Below are 15,825 nucleotides of genomic sequence, written 5' to 3'. Positions count from 1 at the left end.
TCAAATTAAATATTCTAAAACAATAGCATTCCACTGGTTCTTTGCGCTCACTAATGCACAAACTTTCCAAACTTCCATCTATTCATCCACTCTGCTTATCTAGTCAGGATCCTGTTGTGGCTATAGCCTACAACACAGATTTTGCCGAGACAGGTGACAGGCAGGGCTGACACACAGAGACAGACAGCTATTCACACGCCACCAATTAACCTAATGTGTCTAGTTTTGCTTTGAAGCAACAGTTCTAACCTCTGTATGAAACCCTAAGAAAAAAATAAGATGCTTGACATTAATATGTAGTTATGTGGCAGATTCTGTGCTGCCAGTACTTTGTTCAGTCTAGAAAACTGGCCAACTCTGATCTCATGGCCTTTTCTTCTATTGTGTGACCAGGTCTTCTTTTGAACTGTGACAAACTGTGTTAACTCTGGTCTTATCTGTCCATCTGATGCGCTCCCTTGCTTCACCTCTCCTGTAGCTCTTTTGCTCTCTCGTCTGTCCGTCACATCCTTGGCAACTTTGCTTTCTCCTCCTGTTTCTCATCTTTCTGTCATGCTCATAAAAAGATCTGATTCAATTTCTGTTACCTAAAATCTGAACAAAACTCAATTAGTCTTATCTCATTTGTACACACACACACACACACACACACACACACACACACACACACACTTTAACCATAGATTTAACTAATTATTTGAGCACACCAGCTAACATTAAATGATGAATAAATAAAACAAATTCACGGTGCTACCTGTGTGCCCTCATGAGATGAACAGGTGTGCCATATATTGAGAATATTAAGATATTTAAAGTACTGGCAACAAAGAAAAACAGACTTGTGGCATGTGTGTCTACAGAATCCATCAATCCCATGTTTTCCATTCACTTATTTTTCATGCTTTCTGGCAAGTGTTTTAAGAAACACATTTCACTAAACTCAATTCATAATGCGAGAATCAGTTTGTAAATGAGGCAGCAGGTTGGTTTTACTTTAAAATCCAGGAGCAAATAATTAATAACCCATTTGTGCAATAAGGTGCAACAAACCCTCATATGTCTTTACCAAAGACTGAATATGAGGCTGAATATAGGCAAATATTACCGAACACTGAATATAGGCATGCACCGCGAAACCAACATGGAAATGCAGGGGCACACAGGGTTGATAACAGACACTGAGACAAAGACTGAGTGGATGACAGCACTATTTCTACACAAAAGGGCAATCAGGAAATAGGACACAGCAGGGTAATGAGACACAGATGAAGATAATGAAACAGGAGGGGAAGTCAAACTACACATAAAGCACATGAGACAACTATTAAATTAAAACAAGAAGTGACAGTTAGTAACTAAACAGCAAAAAGTAGATCCAAGAATAAGCTTAAAGGGGAACTGACACAGTAGTGATAGAACAAAAAAAAAGTAATTTTACACTGCGGGTCACATCCAGCCCACTTTGAGCTTAAGCTGGCCGGACCAGTGAAACTCCTCTTTTGTAACTGTAGAGAAGTTAAATATTTAACTGTTTTTCTACATGATAAATAAAAAGCTGCTGTAACAAAAAAAAGAAATCTGTCAGGACAACTCCTTGGACTTAAATTGTAAGAAAATAATAGAAATTGTGAAATTACAGAAAAGGTCCTGGTAGCTCATTACCCAGACTGTCCTGTGTTTTTTAATTTGTTGTTTGTGTTTGGTATTTTTTGCTTTTTATTGTAGTTGTAAAAAAAATAGAGATTTCTATAGTAGAAAGTGAAAAACACAAACATTTCTGTTTTTCACAAAGTCACAGAGGTTTTATGACAGACATCGGCATAATTTGACAAGAAAGCCAAATTTTTGCTATTCCAGACCAAAAATATTTAAACTTTCACAAAAGTCATTTTTTGGAAAAAAAAAAAACAACCCAAAAACCAGCGGCTAACAACACTGTACACAACAGTAGACTGGTGTGTAATAAACAAGCGAATAATGGAGAAAATAGAGATTTTTGATGGGAAACTGGTCTTGAAGCACACAAAGAGAGAGCTGTACAGGACATACAATTTTATCATGGAAGCAAAACAACAAAAGTCAAAGGGAATACATCACAATGTTTCAAACGTGAAGCATAGCTTTGGTCTTCTTTTGCTGCTGGAGTGAAGAAACATCCCATTAAACCAGATATTCTCTCTCTTGCCCCCGTAACCGGGAGCACTGGGGTTCAACAGGTTAATCGTTTATTGCATAATTACTGTGTGTAGTATGGATAGCTATAAGGGAGGTTTTTATCACTAGGAAAAGCTGGGAATTGCACAAATTCTTCCAATAGTAAACTGACAATAAATAACACTGAATTAGACAGAGTATCTGAAATAAAATTCCTGGTGTGATAATACATCACAAACTATCCTGGATTCCTCACATTACTCATATCAAAGGCAAAATATCAAAGTCTCTGGCAATTCTCTACAAGGTTAAGGATCTCATAAATCAAACGTCATTACATACTCTCTATTGTTCTATTATACTGCCGTACATGACATGCTGTGAGGAAGTGTGGGGAAACACGTATAAAACACACACCCATCCAATATACAATTTGCAAAAAAGAGCAATAAGGATAATAAATAAAGCTACTTCAAGAGAACCATCAAATCCACGTTTTATCAAATTAAATATTCTCAAATTTAAAGATTAGGTTGACCTCAGAACTGCACAAATAATGTTTTTTCTTTATTTTCATGACTATTTACATCGTAGAGTCTCACTGAGGGCATCAAAACTATGAATGAACACATATTGAATTATGTAGTAAACAAAAAAGTATGAAATAACGCAAACTATTTTTATATTTGAAACTTTCCAAAGTAGCCACCCTTTGCTTAGATTAGTGCTTTGCACACTCTTGGTATTCTCTATTCTTCGCAGAGATGCTGAGCTCTGTTGGCCCTTTTGCCTTCATTCTGCAGTCCAGGAAGAGATATTTAGAGTTATTTATCATTTTTTTCTTTGCTACATAAGTCCATATATCTTGTTTCATTTATTTGACCTGTTCAGTATGTATCCACAGTGTAGTAAAAATAAAGTAAAAAGGTGTGTCCAAGCTTTTGACTGGTATTGTATGAAATTGTATTGCGAGCTGTAGGTTTGATTATCCTGGCTTAAACACACAGTGAAAAGTGGAGCATGACAGTCCATTGTATTCAAGTCACTGGCTCCTCAGTAAAAACAGCGCTGATCACCTTATGCTCTGAATCAAAAGTCTGGATAATTTCACAGGCCATGACCTACATTTCTATTTCTGATTACAGCATTTAATGCTTTTAATGGATTAGAAAGTGTTTTGATCATGTAGTTACAGTACATGTACATTTAAGTACAATTTATATATCTTTTGTGTCTGATAAACAGATATTTAGATATTAAAACAAATATTAAAAAATGTATTAAAAAAATTAAAAAATCAAGCATGTCAAACCATACATTGTAACACTGTGACAGGATAACTGTATTATTACCAACCACTCTACTTGTATCACAAACGTAAGAAAGTCAGTGATTTCAAGGATGCTTGGTTCTTTCAAGTCAAGCTACAATACCGACTCCTTCACTAGCCTGCTGTGCATGTATTACCATACTTAATACACCCATTGGAATAGATGAAGTCCTTTGAAACTACTCGTTTATTTATTTATTGACAATAACTATTATAATTTATTCATCATAAGGTTTTCTTCATTGTAATGCTTGCTATATTTACTTACCAATCACTCTGGGAATGTCTTTGAATCTAATGCAATGCAGTAGAACATCTCTCACATATATGTAATTTTTTTAAATCAGATTTATTTGTGTTGATCAATTTTTAGTAAAGCTGTTTTGAACTATATAAGGGTGGACAAATCATGAAGTGCTTAGAAAGTATAAAAATCCTAAACCTGGTTCACATAAACACACATAAACTTGACTTGTCTTGGCATTTCTTTGGGGGGAGCATAATCAGACAAATTTCCGTCAGCACTTTTCACATATTTTCTACATGTTGCAGACTGAAAGTTATCCCTGACTGCTACAGCATACATATCACAGTAACATCCGAAATACAGAAAAAACAAATGAAGAAAAGAAGCCAGCAATAACCACTGGACTGAACTGAGCAATCTGAACACAAATGTCTGTTGCATATGTGCAAGAGATTTGTGTGTTCTAACAGCTCTGCTGGATAAATCGTAGGGAAGCTCAGAGCTGCAGTGAAAACAGCGTTGTACACATGGCCTCTGATTAGTATTTAGGCCAGCAGCTGCCAGCCAGTCAATCTGGGGTGCCAGCCTAACTTCGGTGTGTGTGACGGCCCTTGACCATGTTTGGTCCACCAGCCATTCTAGACTTTGACTGAATGTCCAGATAATCAGTCAACCACTTTGACTACTTTTTTTTTCCAGTGTCTAGAAATGTTATGTATCACTGCAGTAGTATGGTCAATCACCTTTTAACTCTTTTTCTGCCCACTGAAATCCTAATGAGCAAAGACCTGCAGCATAATTAAGAACTACAGATGATAAGAGAACAAGTAAAGGAGGCGCATTGTTTCTCTGACCCTGCAGCCCTTTCTTCCATCTGCTTGGTTCAAACTGTTGTCAAGTATGCATACAGATGTCTTTCTCTCTCTCTGTCCCTCTCTCTTTTCCCATAATGCAGCAGCACAGTGACTAGTTCTGTGTTAAACTGGAGATTGGCTTTCACAGTCAACCTATATAGTAAATAGGCACTAGTTGGACTGGAGTTAAATATTTAATATGAAAAAGTCATCATGCATACCCATCAGTCAGAAAGTAATGTAAAGTTGCCAGTAACTAATTTATGTCAGCTTACAATCACGTGTCATGGATAGGGGTTACATTTTTATAGATTTTCTATGATGAGTAATCAGCTTTAATTACATGTCTTTTCATTATAAATCTGAAACCATTAATTGGATTCATAAATGCAAGAGGGAAAATCTATATTATACAGCTAAAGCACTAATCACCACTTATTTTCCTTTCTACGTCCACATGGTTTTCATTTTGTAGCTCCCGTATCTCCCTGAACATCTGTCTCATCTTTATGTATGTTTATTGTCTGTATTAATGCCTTTTCAGTACAATATCTGGTTTTTAAAAGGTTTTTCGGGGTTGAATAAAAGTTAATTTACGATTAGGGTGTTGAAGAATATGATGAGTTGGCAACCGCGATGGTAGTTACTCCCCTAAATTAGAGTCTGGACTGCCCAGATGAGAATATTTAAAAAAAAAAAAAAAAAAAAAGGCAAAAAGGAACATAATGATTTCATAGAATGAAATAGGTTAGATCTAGCTATCAATCAGTCCTTCGATGGTCTCTCATTATGTAATTAAGAAGTCATAAAGAAATCTTTAATCATCCACCACAGTAAATTAAGTTAAAGAAAATTTTAAGTCCAGTGGGTACATTTTGTTTTATTATTTATTTATTATTATTTCTCCAAAAGTCCAATTGCACTATTGCTCACAATGGACAGCTTGCTCAATAATTCATACAATTAGTTTTTCTCCTTAAGCAAGCTCTCTTGTTTCGATAACCTGCCTCAACCTTCGCACTGGCCCCTGTCTTATTAATCAGTCCCCATCGATTTAGTGTTGAAACTAATTAAAGCCCTGACATGTGCAGTTGATTCCAGACATCTGTATGTGTCACGAATGCAAAAGCACGCCCTCTCTGCCACTCTCTAACTCACTGCCATTGACATCCGCAGTATAACTTGCTCCACTTAAACTAAAGAGAAGCGATGCAGTTTCTGTTTTTCAGCAGATTCATTGGCACTTTTAAACTCTGTTTGAATACTAACAAGCACCTCTGAAACTTTTCTTTTGTGTCGATTCTTAAAGAAAGACTAACTAAACAAGATAATTGGTAATTATATTCCCTGGCATCCATTGTAGCACTACTGCTATATTTCCAGATTTTAGGAGTTAAGGTGAGAACAATACTGTTGCTAATAAAGTTTTAATAATAAAATAATAAGTCCCTTTCTTTTTTAATCCACCTTTTACTGTTGAACTATATTTGTACAGTTTTTGGGGATGGTGGATCATGCTGCCAGCTGCTAAGTATATAGAAATCCCATGTCACTATATTTATAACATCTATATTTTCGCTCTTATGTGTCATACTACAAAAAGTAAAATTTGTGTGTGTATATAACTCTGCCACTCTGTCCATAAAATTATTAGTTTTAAATTTGTTTATCTCATTTTGTGAGAGAAGATGAAGTCACGTGGAGTTAAAGAGCAAAAAGAGAGTGAAGTGTTTGTGTTTGTGTGGCCGAAAATAATTTGTTCCAGCCCTGCATAACCCAACAGCATCCACCACAGTTTCAGATGAATCCTCTTCTTTAATACCTCAGGATGTTAGAGTAGAACGCCACATTTGACTACCTGGAGAACAAATTCAAAGCGTGTAACCTGGTGAATGAGGCAAAAAAATACCAGTCATGCTCCTGGTCAGAGCAATGCACACTCTTCTTCTGATAAACTTCTGTCTGCTCAAAGTTTTTCTTTATGCAAGTTTGGGATCTCTGGTGACTATCTGGTGTCTACTATCTTTAAATGCCGATTTTAACAGAATTTAAAAAGCATGTTTGCGGCCCAAAAATAAATAAATAAATTATGCCTCTATTGATATTTTTCCCCTTGACAGCAAATGCAGCAAATTTATTTAAACTATGTTTTGGGGTTTTGTTTTTTTTTTTGTTTTATGATTTCTTATGCATTCAGATAATTTTAGGGCTGAAAGCTGCTAAAATTATGGCTGCTTTGATTGACGACTGTGCCGACAAAAGAAGCTGTAGCTTCATCTCCTATAACTCTACTTGCTAAACTGGAATTCTTCACTATGTTTGCATTGTTGCTACCTTTTGGAGCATCTTAATACAGTTATCTGGGGGGGGGGAATGTAATTAACAATGCTGCAAAGCATTTAGAAGTACTGTGTTTCAGGTTTGTTGAGTAAAATTCTAGTATTTTATTGCGCAATTACTTAGCACTAATTTGCAGGTATCTGTCTCAGTGCATTGCACCTTTACAGCTTATCTACGCAGCTTGCTAACAAACTATCTGTTGTTAACTTATAACTTGTTTTCAAGGTTCCATTGTGGTGGATATGTAAATCTTTTTAATACTGCCTATAGTTCGCATGTCCCACTCACTTATTTGAAATAAATGAAGCTTTAAAGTGGCAGAGAAAATTACCAGCTTTAGGAGATAATTATATGTCAAATTCTGTTTATACATTATTTACAAAGTGAAACTTTAACAACCTCATGAAGAAACTCTAAAGCGAGGAGGCTGTAAGATTTGCAGTGTTTAACACCTGTAAGCATCCAATAAATGTTTCAATCTAGAGTCAGACATTAAGATTATTTTTATAAATAAATCTACATACTGCATCATCAGTGAAGGCATTTGTGTGTTAATAAACTGCATACCGAGTAGTTAATGTGTAAAGAAGCTGGCTATGAAATGCCCTCTAAAGAAAACATAATTGACTCCAGTTCAGTCAGTTCATCAGTTCCTCTCGAAGTCTTTAAATTCTAAATTGTTCACATTCAAAATGCTCAGAGCGATTTTCTACAGATTCACAATGCATTTAAATATTGTTCTGTTGGGGAAACTGCTGACTCACTTCAACTGAAAAAGGCCACTGACAGCAATAAGCAGTTATACAGTGCACTAATTTTCTCACATGCAGAATAGAAGAAATGATGTGAAGGCTAAGCTGAGCCTTTGCTTCGGGCTGTTTTACACTGGCTCTGTGTCTTTTAAAATGTATAGTTTGTGTAGTAAATGTTCCTTGCCACTATAAACACTCAACACCATTCATTAAGTAGTATAAACACTCATAACTAGACTTCATGCCCCCAAAATGAATATGTGCTACTTAAAGTAGCAGTGGTGGGTAAACAATTAGCGTATTCAGCCCTTCGATGATGAAGCGTCCCACTACCACTATTAAGACATGGCATCTTTATACAGTTTATCCCCGCTGTTTCATGAATTCACAATTACACCTCATTAATGTGTCATTTGCATAATTACAAGGAATGGGGACACCGTTCACAGTGGGAATACACACTACCTTGAAGAAAAAAAGATGCAACACAATGCTGTGTGCTACAGCAGAATAGATATTTTTATACTGTTCATGTTTTTAGGTGGGGAACTTATTAATGTTTTTACAGTTCCAAAGCTGGAACAAAATTCATGTAAGGATTCTTATTGCAGCCGTTCTTGATTGACAGGCAGAATTCACAAAAAGATACCTTTCTTCATATTTTTCCCCTAATATTTTCAAGTGCATTAATTCCCAAAATGCATTTCTGTCTCATTACGGATGATAGGTTTGTAGCTTGAACCCATCTGCTGGAACGTTGAAGACAATATAATTACACTGCTAAGCAAGACACAAATAGGCAAAGTTCTTCATGTTACTCGTGCACGGGAGAGACCGGACAGAGCGCCGTCCCTTCGCTTGACCCCAGTCGCTCTCGTCCGTCCTCCCGTACCATTGTCCTTTTATTGAGGTCACATGAATATGCATAGGTTCATTAACATACGACGTCTACATACAAATAAAGAGTACCTTGCCTGTGTGTGTGTGTGTGTGTGTGTGTGTGTGTGTGTGTGTGTGTGTGTGTGTGTGTGTGTGTTGCTGATCAAAGGGTCAAACATCCTTGGTCAGGAAGAGGGTAGACTAGACCCCCCCCCCCGGTGAGGAAGTCCAGCAGTTCATCTAAACAGAAAAGCACTTAGACTAGAACAGACGTAGCTACGTTAATCCTACCATAAAACAATTAAGACAAGATGCGACCTCTTCCCATGCTCCCAGGATGTAGGTGTGCATTCTAGTGTGGAATGCACACCAAGCCTCTGTAGCCTGTTAAAGATCACACAACTTATCACTACACAATTGATTATACACCTCTAAGCATCTATGGTTAAATATTTCTAAGCATAAATGACAATCAACAATACAAACTCTAACAACGGACATGAAATAAAGTGTGATCTCTGCAATAAAGGGCTTTTGGAAAATTCAGGAAAAGAGCTTATTTGGCCTGCACAGGTACTTTAACCCACCGTCTCTGGGTTATTTGTAAGATAAATGAAACCAGAGAAACAGATGACAGGTCTTTAGCTCAACTATAAAATGCAATTAACCAGCAAATGAGGCCAGGCAAGCCACTCTGACCATTCGGTATGAGCAACAGCTAGAGGGGAAGGAGGAGAATGGTAATTCATACCCAATCTGCAAACTGCTCTGCTACCTTTAGTGAGTTGATAAATAGCATTTGACATTTTAACTGCTGCTGATTTGGATATTCAAAGGTACCTAATTATGATTCCCAAGATTTTCTTTCTCTTTGCTTGCAATCTTGGATGATAGTGTCTTTTTGAAATCTGCTAACTAGTTGGCTAAGAATATCAACCTGTCGTGTGTGTGTGTGTGTGTGTGTGTGTGTGTGTGTGTGTGTGTGTGTGTGTGTGTGTGTGTGTGTGTGTGTGTGTATAGATAGATATCACCCACCTGTACTTATTGTGTCAGGCAAGGGCCCTGGGTTCAAATATAAGAGTAAGTCAAATATTATTTTGTGTTTGAGTTTTGTTATTCATTTCAAATATGCTATATAACTATAAAAATGTAAAAGTACCACACTTACGAATGCTCAGTACAGTGGTCCCTCGCTATAACGCGGTTCACCTTTAGCGGCCTCGCTGTTTTGCAGATTTTTTTTTTAAGCTCATTGTGTTCTGCGCCCTGATAGAACATTGTCAATCAATCCCGTGCCATGTCTCCTGTACAGGACAGAATGTGTCCAGCTTATCAAATTTACATAATTCTTCGATCGCTAGCAGTGTGACTCTGAAGTGCTGTACTGTATGTTTGTAAGTTTTCACCCCAACAAACACATTAATGTCAATGAAACAGTTTTGCACCATCACCTTGCAAACGTTTTGCAAGGCACCTGTGGTTGCCTTTGGTTTCATTCTATAATACTGGACTTATTTTTCTACGAAGGTTTGACCTTTGAGGGTATTTAAACGAGAGAGAAAATGTGTAGTGAGGGGTTTACAACCTTAAAACAGCAAACAAGTCTCAGAAGATGAACTTAAATAAAACTCTTTGGAAAGCAAAACATACACAGTTAAAGAAAATGCTAGATTACTATCTGTTGAAAATGTCACTTTAAGTTTGGATTTAAATGATCTAAACTACCATACCAACTTCAAATGAAATAAAGTAACACACATTTCAGGCCTGAAGCTGGCTAGCTGTTTTAGTTAAAGAGCAAAAATAAAATATGGTACCTTATATTACCAAACTGTCAGATTTTATGGTCTTTGAAGAGCAGGATGAGAAAGACAGCATGGGGTAAAATCCCTCTGAGACTTTAATTAGACTCAGTGGTGCCGTGAGGTGAATGATATAATCAACATATTGCCATGCTTACAAATGGCTCTGCAAACATTTTACCAAATTTTCCATAATGTATATTACAGTTCCAAGAAAAGGTTTTGAGGCCATTTCGACTTACAGGATTTCTGCTTCTATTAATTATCAAGATCTTTATCCAAGTGCATGAACAAGATTTAACTAAACAAAAGAGCTGTACTGTTGTCTAAAAGCACAAAGCAATCATTAAAAGTGAGTGAAACTCCAAAAAGACTTACTTGGGGTCAGGTGTTCCAGTTAAGAAGGCAGGTGCATCCCTCCACATGCAAAGTCTGCTATTTTCAAGAAAAATTACTTGGTATGAAAAATGCCCTAGAAGAAGCTTTATAGAGATACACAAAACAGGAGATGTCAGTCCAAATGCATGGGTGATAATGTGCAGTAAGACAGGCAATCTGCAAATGGAGTACAGTGCAAAGTATGCAAAGTATATTTTTCCAAATTTCATCATGTTACAGCCTCATTTCAAAATGGATTAAATTCATTTCTCACCTTTTAATTCTACACAGAATGCTCATAATGACAACGAGAAAGAAAGTTTGCCTGAAATTCTTACAAATGTTTTAAAAATAAAAAAACAAAAATATAACATGTACATAAATATTCACAGCTTTTGCTCAATACTTTCTGAAGCTCACTTGGAGCCAATTACAGCCTCAAGTCTTTTTTGGTATGATGCTATAAGCTTGGCACACCTAATTTTGGCAGTTCTTCTTTACAGAACCTCACAAGCTCCATTAGGTTGGAGGGGGAGATCTCAGATCTCTCCAAAGATTTTCAGTAAGGTTCAAGCCTGGGTTCTGGCTTGGGCACTCAAGGAAATTCACAAAGGGGTCCCTAAACACTCCTTTGTTATATTGGTTGTGGGCTCAGGTTTTTGTCCTCTTGTGGCAGATGACCCTTCTCACCAGTCAGAGGTCAAGAGTTCACTGGATGTCTCTGTACATTGCTGTGTTCATCTTTCCCTCAACTCTGACTACTCTCTCAGTTCCTGTTGTTGAAAAACATCCCTACAGCAATGTTGCCACCGCCATGCAGGAATGGTCTTGGCCAGGTGATGAGGAGTTCCTGGTTTCCTCCAGATAGGACGCTTGGTATTCAGGCCAAAGAGTTCAAACTTTGTTCCATCAGACCAGAGAATTTTTATTTCTCATAGTCTGAAAATATTTCAGGTGACTTTTGGCAAACTCAGCGTGGGCAGTCATGCCTATATTACTGAGGAGAGGAGAGGAGTGGAGTGCTGCAGAACATTGTGAGAGTTTTCCTCTCTCAGTAATGCTTGAGTTTTGTCAGAGGGACCACCGAGTTCATTGTCACCTCCCTGACTAAGACCCTTCTACCCTGGTAACTGAGATTGGACAGCCAGCTTTATAAAATGTCTTGCTGGTTCCAAACTTATTACATTTACAAGTGAGGGAGGCCGTTGTGCTTATTGGGAGATTTAGTGCTGCAGAAAGTTTTTTGTAACCTTCCCCAGATTTGTGTCTCAAGACAATTGTGTCTCAGATGTCTACAGACATTTCCTTGGACTTGACAGTGCATGTCAGAGCACAAACCAAGCCCTCAAGTATGGCACCTTGTCTGGACAGGTGTGTGCCTTTCCAAATTGTGTCTAATTAACCGACTTTACTACATGTGGACTCCAATCAAGTTTTAGAAACATCTGACAAATAATTTCTGGGAATACGATGTACCCGAGGTCAACTCAGGTGTCATGGAAGAGGCTATGAATACTATTGTTTAGAAAGGTTTTGACCTTGAAAAGATTAAAACAGTTACAAGCTCTGTGTCTGTTAACAAAATGACATCACAAAGGACGGTGAGAAAAAATATATATATAGTAGAACAGCCAGGTGAGTTTCTCTAACTCCTAAATGAGATGTTGCTATATGACAAAAAAAGTTATTCAGTCAAATATTACAAATATTGATTAATTGTTCAGTGATGGTCATTGTTCAAGTCGCATAAGTAGCAACAGGAAATGTCTGGTGTAGACCGTTAAACTAGGTCCTACAAAACTGATATCTTTCCTGCCTTGCTATGTATGGTTACTCACTGTGTCCTTTTTTTATTGTTACCGAACTAAAATGTCTTAAATCAGTAAAAAGGTTTCTTCATAGCGCTGGATTATAAGTCTATGGTAACTTTAAACACTATGATGGTGGCCATTCATCCAACAGTTAACACATTATCTCTTAGCCCTTTGCACACCCTTTGACTCAAAAAGTTATTTCGATAATGCAAACATTTTTAATGAAGACGGTAAGTGATAAAACAATATCAAATTTAAAAAGAAACACACAAAAAAGCCATCAAAACAAAGAAATATTTTTTCTTCATTTGAAACAAAAACAGAGACAGTAAATGTGTTAAAGAAGTAAATGAATTAAGACAATAAAGTGTATATTGCATAAAAGCAGAAGTGGGGGAAACATCTTACTCAAATGCTAAACTAAACAGATGTCTTTAGTGGACTTTAGTCAACAACCAGCAAACTTAGAGGTGCAGAAGGAGCCTTCCACAGGTCTGGCACCACACCCTCAAAAGCTTGATTACCTCTTGTCCAGGTCCATAAGACAGGTGTATAAAAAGACCACAAACAGTATGTGAAAGTTGGGGAGTCAACAAATAAGTTGGCTATAACTTTGTTATGCCTCAAATTCTCTACAAAATACCACTAAAAGTAATTTAAACTGTGGTTCCAATGCTTTGGTGGACTGAAAAACAAGCCAATTTTTTCAGTCCCCATGGCCAAAAAGATCCCTGTTGTTGTAGTAGAAATTAAGAGGATCTGATAATAAAACTTCCGCACAGTTGCCTTTTCATCATTCACTGTGTTTAGAGTATAATCTGCAATCACTACAAAGGATGCCTGCATTTCATCAGGGAAAACGTACAGCTTAGTGGTTCCGCCCACCTAGCCTATCCACAAACAGCCCACAAGCCCCAGTGGTCGGATACCTTGCCAAGGCCTTTTGTTCTCAGCCATAATACATCTTTATTAGTATAATCCCATTGCTCCTCTGCTTTACTCACACGCCATTAGTCTTTATCCAAATCATGTAGTTACAAACAGACTGTCATTGAAGGCAGGAGAAATACTCTCCGGACATCATTGATGGATAATTGCTTTAACTTTTCCACTAACTGTTTAGCGCATCAAGTTTGAAAAAGCCTTTGGCAAGGAGACAACAAGCACCCCACATTCAGAGCTAAGCACTGAAATGAAAAGCCTCCTTCTGACATTTACACTGTCTCCATATTGAAGAAACCTGGCTCTGCCTTTCTTTCACTCCCCTAGACTGGATACAACAATGTGCACAGAGGTCCTGAGATTTATGGGAGCAGCTCAACATAGCTGGGGGGGAAGTCTTTGGGGTTTTTTACATCCCTCCATTTGTTTTGCACATTACTGATGTTTCCCTTAATGTGCTCCGAGCATTCCCTTGAGAAGCTTAGATGGGGCTGTTCTCAAGTTCAGGCTTCATTTAGTTTTCCCCCTGTTTTTCTCTGGAGATAAAACCTGACATACAGACCTCTCTGACTCTCCTGAGGAGCTATTAATACAGGAAAGGGAACAAAGGACAGGATGTGGCAAGCCCCAGATCCACCTGGCAGACCGAGCAATGCCATGTTTATTTGGATCTACATGGAAATGGATGAATAGGCAAGCGACAGCTTTTAGTAATGCTGGTAAACTAATAGATCTGAGGTCCCCGATGAGCAGAGGAACTTTTTGCGAGCCAGAGTTCTCCCTCGCTAATCATCATATCTCTAAACATCATTAATACAACTGTGAACTGCTTAAATGATATATCACCCTGGAAAGGTTTTCTAAAATTGTTGCTAATCTTTGATTTACAATCTTGGCTGTTTAAGTGAGAGTACAGCGTAACAATACATTGGCTGGATTTCAGCTACTGCATGAAACATTGAAAAGAAAAAAGATTGTATTCTTAAAAAAAACATGTTCCTGCTTGCAAATATCCAGGCATAGATTTATATCACTTCCATGTATTTTGTATTAAAGGTGATGACCTCATTCTCCAGTTTCATCTCCTGACATTTATGTGCAATAAACATGTAACCTCTGCTGATGAAAATTTAAAACTGTATTATTATATATTGTATTATTCAGAAACAATGCAATGTGGTGTCAGTGAGCGGTGGATTCCTCTGACCTGAATGTACTCTTGACTCGACTGGTGTTGTGGTCATAATATAAATGCTCCTCCAGGTAAATCCCGCTCACAAAGCACTCACACACCATGCACTTCTTGTGGATTAATTTGAGCAATACTAAAAGATTTCATGTTCTTAACTGATCATTAACAGCAAAGGACTGAGCAAGCTTAGGATGTGTAATTAGACGTGACGGTTGACATGAGCCTGTGAAATTAAACCCAAAAATGCTAAAAGAAAGTGCAGTATGAACAGTACACCCCAAAGTAATTTGTTAATGTTAGAAAACCTGGCAAATGATGTCTTCACATATGTCAGATTAAAAACTGAGACCCTGTTTTGTTTAACCTTCTAATAGCACCATTTAAAGTTGATACAGCAAGTACTTGATGCTAACCACAATCAGAGTTTAGCTTAGTAGGATAGGTTCAGCTCTTTATTTGCTTTGGGGAGGTTTATCTGGCCAACTTTCACCAAAAACAAATGTATATAAATGCTTTTCTTTTTATTACATGATTTAATAATATTCACCATGTGAAAGCTTAGTTAGTGGTGGCTATTTGCAACTAAGGCTATGTTAACAAGATCTATATGCACATTATTCCATCCATCCTTCTTCCACTTATCTAGTTCAGACTCGTAGGGTGGGCTGGAGTTGTACCAGCTGTCAAAAAGAAAGAAACAGGATTCACTCTGGAAAATGTTACCAGTCCAAAGAAAGGCTGACACACAGAAACACAAACAACCATTCATGCACACATTCATACCTACAGCTAAATATAGGTACAAAGTGTTCTCTTTATTTTTTTATCCGAATCAGTCAGAGATACCAAAACATCATCCAGAAGTTTAAATGAAAAACTTGCTTTCCTCAACATCCACTGATGCAGCTCTGTCACATGTATCACCTCCAACAAACATATATTTTGGCCAGACAGATCAAAAACGTCCAAATCACAATCAGTATTTATTTTTGTCTTGAGCTGGTGAAAAATTCAAACAGAAATATCAGCAGCCTTTCTGATTCCTAGCACAGAGCGCATCCATACCCTGTAGTGGACACTACTCCTATAGTATAAATGTGTGTGTGTGTGTGTGTGTGTGTGTGTGTGTGTGTGTGTGTGT

Source organism: Aulonocara stuartgranti (genome assembly GCF_965226115.1).
Source record: "Aulonocara stuartgranti genome assembly, chromosome: 1".
Lineage (NCBI taxonomy): Eukaryota > Metazoa > Chordata > Actinopteri > Cichliformes > Cichlidae > Aulonocara > Aulonocara stuartgranti.
The sequence above is the reverse complement of the archived record's forward strand: the minus strand, read 5'-3'. Positions refer to the sequence as shown.